The sequence below is a fragment of the Bison bison genome, unplaced genomic scaffold (assembly GCF_000754665.1).
Source record: "Bison bison bison isolate TAMUID 2011002044 unplaced genomic scaffold, Bison_UMD1.0 scf7180017864249, whole genome shotgun sequence".
NCBI classification, from domain to species: domain Eukaryota; kingdom Metazoa; phylum Chordata; class Mammalia; order Artiodactyla; family Bovidae; genus Bison; species Bison bison.
In genome coordinates, this window is record NW_011494821.1 from 2,688,838 (window position 1) to 2,694,893 (window position 6,056).

Consider the following 6,056-nt stretch of genomic DNA (forward strand, 5'->3'; position numbering starts at 1 on the left):
AGGGGGGGGGGCGGCGGAGGTGGAGGCTGCGGTGGCTGCGGCCTGACAGGCGCAGAACTGGTAGCTCGGAGGGTGCACACGTGCTCGAGGACCTGTGTGTGGTGTTTGGAGGCGGGTGTGCGTGTGTCACGTGGGCATAGGAGTGTGCCTGTGTGTGTGAGGGGGGTGCATTTACTGGATGGAGTGGTGTGTGAGGGCGGGTCACGCGGACATGGGCGTGCGCCTGCTCCGGGAGTGGTGTGTGTATGTGTGTCTTCGGGGTACAGGAGTGTGTAGAGAAGGTTATGTCCCAGGTCACAGGACTATGTCTGGGTGGGCACACATGGGGTTTATATCCGCCACGGGGGTGGGGAGTCTGCAGGAGCAAACAGCTTGTGTCCTTGAGGATGCACTGGTCGCCCCCACATCCCTCATTTTTCCCTCTAGAGCATACAGATGGAGCACCCACCGAGTGCCAGACTGTATCCTAGGCCCACAGACTCTGGGGACCCCTGCCTCTTCCTTGGCCTGTTAGCCCTAGCCTCCACAGAGGACAGAGGGTTGTTTTTTTTTAAATCTCATCCAACGCAGTCACTCCCCTACTCAGACCCTTCCTCTGGCTTTTGAGATTTCCTGGTCTCTGTCCAAAAAGACCCCCGAGGCCAAGCCCTGCGTCCCAGCCAGGAAGTGGCTGTCTGTCATGCACAGTGTGACCTTCCATCGCCTCCTCTGAAACTCTTACTCAGTGATCAGGAGCTTAAATGCCACCTCCTCCAGGAAGCCATCCCTGAGACCAGGCACAGTGAATGACTGTGCCTTCTCATCAAGGTGGAGCTCTGCTTGCCATCAGGTACCTCTCACACATGGACACCACACTCCAAGGACATCGGCCTTCTTGCTGTTCCTCAGATAGCATGATCACCGTCTTATCTGGACGCATTGGGTCTTAGTTCTGACACATGGAATCTTTGTTTGAGTCATGTGGGATCTTTCCTTGAAGGATCTTCGGCTCATGGACTCTTTGTGGTACGTGGTCTTAGTTGCTCAGCAGCATGTGGGGTCTTGGTTCCCTGACCAGGGATGGAACCCATGTCCCCTGCATTGCAAGGTGGATTCTTCACCACTGGACCACCAGGGAAGTTCCTGGGCCTCACTCTTGATTTCCCTCAGACAACTGTAATTTTTTTCTCCACAGCATGTACCACTTGACATGCCATCTATTAATTCCCAGCTTTCTTGTTTGTTGCTTCTTGTTCCACTAGAAATTAAACCTCACTGAAGCAGGGACTTTGTCTTTTTGGTTTGGTGCTTTATCTCCTGGCACCTAACACCGTGCCTGGCACATACAGCAAGTGCTCAGTTGAGTTTTTTTCATGTGAATGAATGGCTCTGGGTTCCCTGGCTGCTTCCCAGCCTCTGAGCCCCAGTCTCCTCGCTGCTCAGAGCAAGGTCTCCTGCTCTTCTGTCCTTCAGATTCCAAGATCCTGGAAGGCCAGGTCTGGAAGAACTGAGACCAAATTAACTTGCATGTTAGCAATATCCCCTCTAGGAAGTGGGATGGAGGATGGGGTGGGGTGGGATTGAGGTGTGAGCCTGGGGGTGGGTGGCAGGTATGGAGGAAATAGTGGGGAAGGAAAGTGGAGGGCTGGATCTGGACTTTTTAAGGAGTTAAGTTTGGTGACCTCACCCAGCTGTGGGGAGATCAGGGAGGAGATGTCTGAATTGTCCTCCAGCAGCCAAGGAGAGGGAGGTGTGTTCCTGGCAGAAGGCACAGCCTGTCTGAAGGGCTGGCAGCACAAGAGAGTCTGCAGTTTGGGACTTTCGGCCAGAAAGGAGAGTAAGTGGGGTAAGGTTCGGGGGTTAAGGATGGGCAAAAGGGAAACGATGGGTGATAAGGAGGGCTGCCAGGCTTCTGGCCTGGGAGAACTGGGAGGATGATGGCACTCATCTCTGAGATGGGGACAGAGGAGGAAGAGGAAGAGCGGACTCGAGGGAAATGCTGAGCTGAATTGGAACCGAGCTGCCGGGGAGCACCGAGGGGAGGAGGCAGCTGGCTGGAAGGAGTTGGGCTGGAGGCATGGACCTGGTTTGGAGGATGAGGAGGGGCAGAGAGAGGAGGGAGGACCTGGAGGACATCAGCAGGAGCCACTGAGGATGTGCTAAGGGCTGCTGGGCTGAATTAGGCGCAGAGCCCACCTCAGTGGCTGGGGCCTCCCTGGGGATGGTGGGAGGGGGCGTTGTCACAGCAGGCATCCTCCAGCATGACTTGGCACCAGACGCCTGGGCCTCCCCCGAGGGGACTGAGTCATCCCAGGCGGAGGCGGGAGCCGCGGAGGCCACCCGTTGCCAGGGCCATCCAGACACTTGTCAGGAGCATAAACACAGCTCCTGTGAGGCAGCCTAGGGATACCAAGGCCACCTTCTATGTCTGGTCCCAGGGGACCAGACCACCTCCTTACATCTTTCCCTTCTGGCCTGTCCCCTGGCAACCAGGACCATGTCTTGTCTTGCCTAGATGGTAGCTGGGCCCCTGCTCAACCTGGCCCTGAGATTCCCAGCGGCCTTCCAGAATTCAGGGCGAGATCTGAAGACATTCATCCCAGGCGGGGCTGCTTGAACCAGTGTGGGTGAGAGCAAGATATGCCTGCTCTGTCCTCTTCTGGGCCTCCTCTGAGGGGCCAAGGTGATGAGGTTCATCTTGAAGAGGAGACCTGGTCCTGTGGGGTCTGGAGCCAGGGTCTGCATCCCCTGTGCGCTTCGGGCTAAGTCCCTTCAGTCATGTCTGACTCTTTGCGATTCCATGGACTGTAGCCCTCCAGGATCCTCTGTCCATGGCATTTCCCAGAGAAAAATACTGGAGTGCATTGCCATTCCCTCCTCCAGGGGATCTTCCTGACCCAGGGATCGAACCCAAGTCTCTTGTCTCCTGCATTGGCAACCAGGAGGGCCTCCTGGGAAGGCCCCTGCATCCCTTAGGAGCAGCCAGATACCTGGGAATGAGGTGGGGATGAGGGACATAGCCTGGAAGGAGAAGTCTGAGCTGGGTAATGTGCCAGGCCATCCTGGAGCCAGGGGTAGATATGGGGCTATGCTTTGTGGGCTTTTTGTTTGTTTTCGTGTTTTTAAGAGTAACTTTTTTTTTCTTTTTTGTCTGCACTGGTCATTGTTGCTACACTTGAGCTTTCTCTAGTTGCAGAGAGCAGGGGCTACTCCCTCGTTGTGTGCATTGGCTTCTCTTGTTGCAGAGCACAGGCGTGCGGGCTTCAGTAGTTGTGGTACACAGGCTTAGTTGCCTTGATGCATGTGGCATCTTCCTGGATCAGGGATCGAACCTGTGTCCCCTGCATTGGCAGGCGGATTCTCAACCACTGGACCACCAGGGAAGTCCTTGAGGCTGCACTTTGTGTGCACAACAAGGCTCTCTCTCTCGGTGGTTGTGACAGACATATCCTAGCCCCACATCACTCAGACACAATCTGCTTCAACATCCATAGTCTCATTCACTTCCTCCCATAGCCCTGGGAGATGGCAGGATGGGGGCTATCTATCCTATTCACATAGCATACTGAGGCTCCAAAAGTTCAATGATGTGTCCAGGGCAACATAGCCCCAGTCTGGGAGGACAGCTGGGGGTCGTGCTTCTCAGTGAGGAAGGGCCTGAGCCTGGCCATTCTCACCTGCAGGACCAAGCTGGTCCCTAGGAGGCTCCCCATGCCTGTAGAAGTCCTTGCTCTGCCCTGGGCCTGGCTGCCAGCCTGTCTGTCCTTCTTTATGCCCATGTGGCTCCTAGCTAGCCGCCGAGTCAGTTTCTATACAGTGTCTACAGACTTAAGGGCTTAAGCTTGGAGATGGCCTTGAGAAACGCCCTGGGTGAGCTTCCAGAGAGGGATGGGTCCTACCCAAGACATACAGCCCAGCCCAGCAGGCAGCCCCGGGCTGGTGGACAGGTGACTGTGTGGGAACGTGGGAGGTTCCAACTTGACTTTCTGAGATCAGGTTCCCATGGCACCCAGCGGGTGCAGGGCCCACCCCCTCCCCCAATCCTGGGGCACGGGTACACAAAGACCCCAAGACACACAATGCACATGAACATGCTTAACCACCGAATGTAGACCACAGCTGTAGATTTTTGTTTCCGGGCAGACGGGCTCCTGTGTGCAGAACCCCCTCCCCCCACACACACTGTTACCCAGAGCTGACAGCCCTGCTCGCCCATATTCTCTCACTTGACACACACCCTCACACACAGGGTGCCAGGCCCTGTCGCCTGGACACAGGCAGGAACCGGGGGCCTCCCCGGGGCACCTCCTGCATAGCCGTGCTTAGTCACCTGAATCTGATCCAGGCGGGAGGGAGTGTGGAGGGCCTGACGTCAGCTCTCACAGCTGCCTGTGCCGCCCGCACCTCCATCTGGGCCACCGCGTGTCCCAGGCAATCACAACAACAGCAACACAACAACTCAGTTTTACGGGGCTCCGTTAGGGGCAGGCCCGGTTCTGAGCCCGGTAAGGGCGTTCCTTCCCTTACTCCTCCCAGCCACCTGGGCAGTGATACTGCTGCTAACCCCATTCTGCAGATGGGGAAAACCCAGGCACAGAGATCAGTCACCTGCCCGTGGATGGGCACACCACCAGGAAGGGGCGTTGGCCTGGCAGCCTGGCTTCAGAGCCTGGGTCCTAAACCAGGGAACAGGGCCCCAGAGTGGAGCAGGAAGGGTCTGCCCTGACCTGAGGTGTGACCCCAGACCCACCCCTGTCCCTTGCTGGGCCCTACTTTCCTCATCTGAGAAAAAAAGGGTGACAGTCTCAGGGAAAATCATATGTAAATTTGTTGGGCTCTGAGGCCTGTGGCCTCTGCCTGTGATGGTTCTCAGTCCCCTGGGTTCCTGCTGGGGACCAGAGGACAAGAGTTCCAGACACTGCCATCCATTCCCTGCTGTGGGCTGGGGTCTTAAGCTCCTTGGGGTTCCCTCTCTCCTCTCTGCTTTCCCATCTGTGTAATGGGGCCAGGACTGTAATGATCACTATGGCAAATACTTATTGAACGCCTACGATGCCTCAGGTACTGCTGCAGAGGCTAGTGGTCTTATGGAGACGAGGCAGACAAGAACCCTAATCTGTGGAGTTTATGTGGGAGAAAAAGAACTTACAGAGTGAGGGGGAAGGGTGGCAGGGTGGGCCAGGCTTGGAGGGTTCCTTTTAGCCCTGGCCTCTTCCTTCTTGAAACCATCTGGTTCCTAAAGCCTTTCTGATGCTCTAATCCCATTCCATCTCCTCCAGGAAGGCCTCCATGATGCTCTAGCCCTACTCACTTCCTCACCTACTTCAGAGAAGCCTTCCCAATGTTTTAGTCTATTTGCCACTCTAACCTCCTCCAGGGAGGCCTCCCCGATACTCACATTCTCCTCACTCCTTTAGGTCCAGCGTCCGTATCTTTTCCTGTTGCCAGTCTAGATCCCCTTCCCCCTTCCTTTCTGCATGCCAACATCAGCTCCACCAGGCTACCACTCATTCAGTACTTTGGGTGTCAGACACAGGGGGTCTGGACCATGCCCTTACCCACAGTTCATTTCCAAGTCTTGTAGGCTTGGGAATCTGGGAAGGTCCTGCATCTGTAGTACAGATGGGAAGACTGAGGCTCAGAGCTGGGAAGGAGCTGCCCTAGGTAGGTTGGCAGGCAGGACAGGAACCCAGCCCAGGCTCCTCTGTAGCCAGTGGACTCCAGCGAGCCCAGCCTCCTTGACATCTGTCAAAGTAAGGTGATGGGGGAATAAGGAGTGAGATAAAGACCATGTTCTCGAAATTGTTTTGTGGTGACAGTGCAAGTTACCACCAGACAGGAAGGGCAGAGGGTCAGGAGTCCACTTACTTCCTTTTCCGGAGAAGATACTCAGTCTGGTCCAGGAAGGGGGAGGGGCACTGAGTGGGGTGGGGCCTGTGCTCAGCCCTGGGCAGAAATGGAGTCCCAGCCTGCGTATCCGGGTTCAGCCCGGGGTCAGGGTTCAGCCCAGGGATGTGGTTGAATATGAGGGCTGGGACTGGACACCAGAGGTTGGTTTGGGGGTCAAGCTGGAGAGG

General features: G+C 56.1%; 1 protein-coding gene across 1 annotated transcript in view; it reads left to right on the forward strand.

Annotated features, from left to right (window-relative positions):
- CAMKK1 (calcium/calmodulin-dependent protein kinase kinase 1, alpha) overlaps positions 1-6,056 on the forward strand; it is a 30,039-nt gene that overhangs the window by 688 nt on the left and 23,295 nt on the right.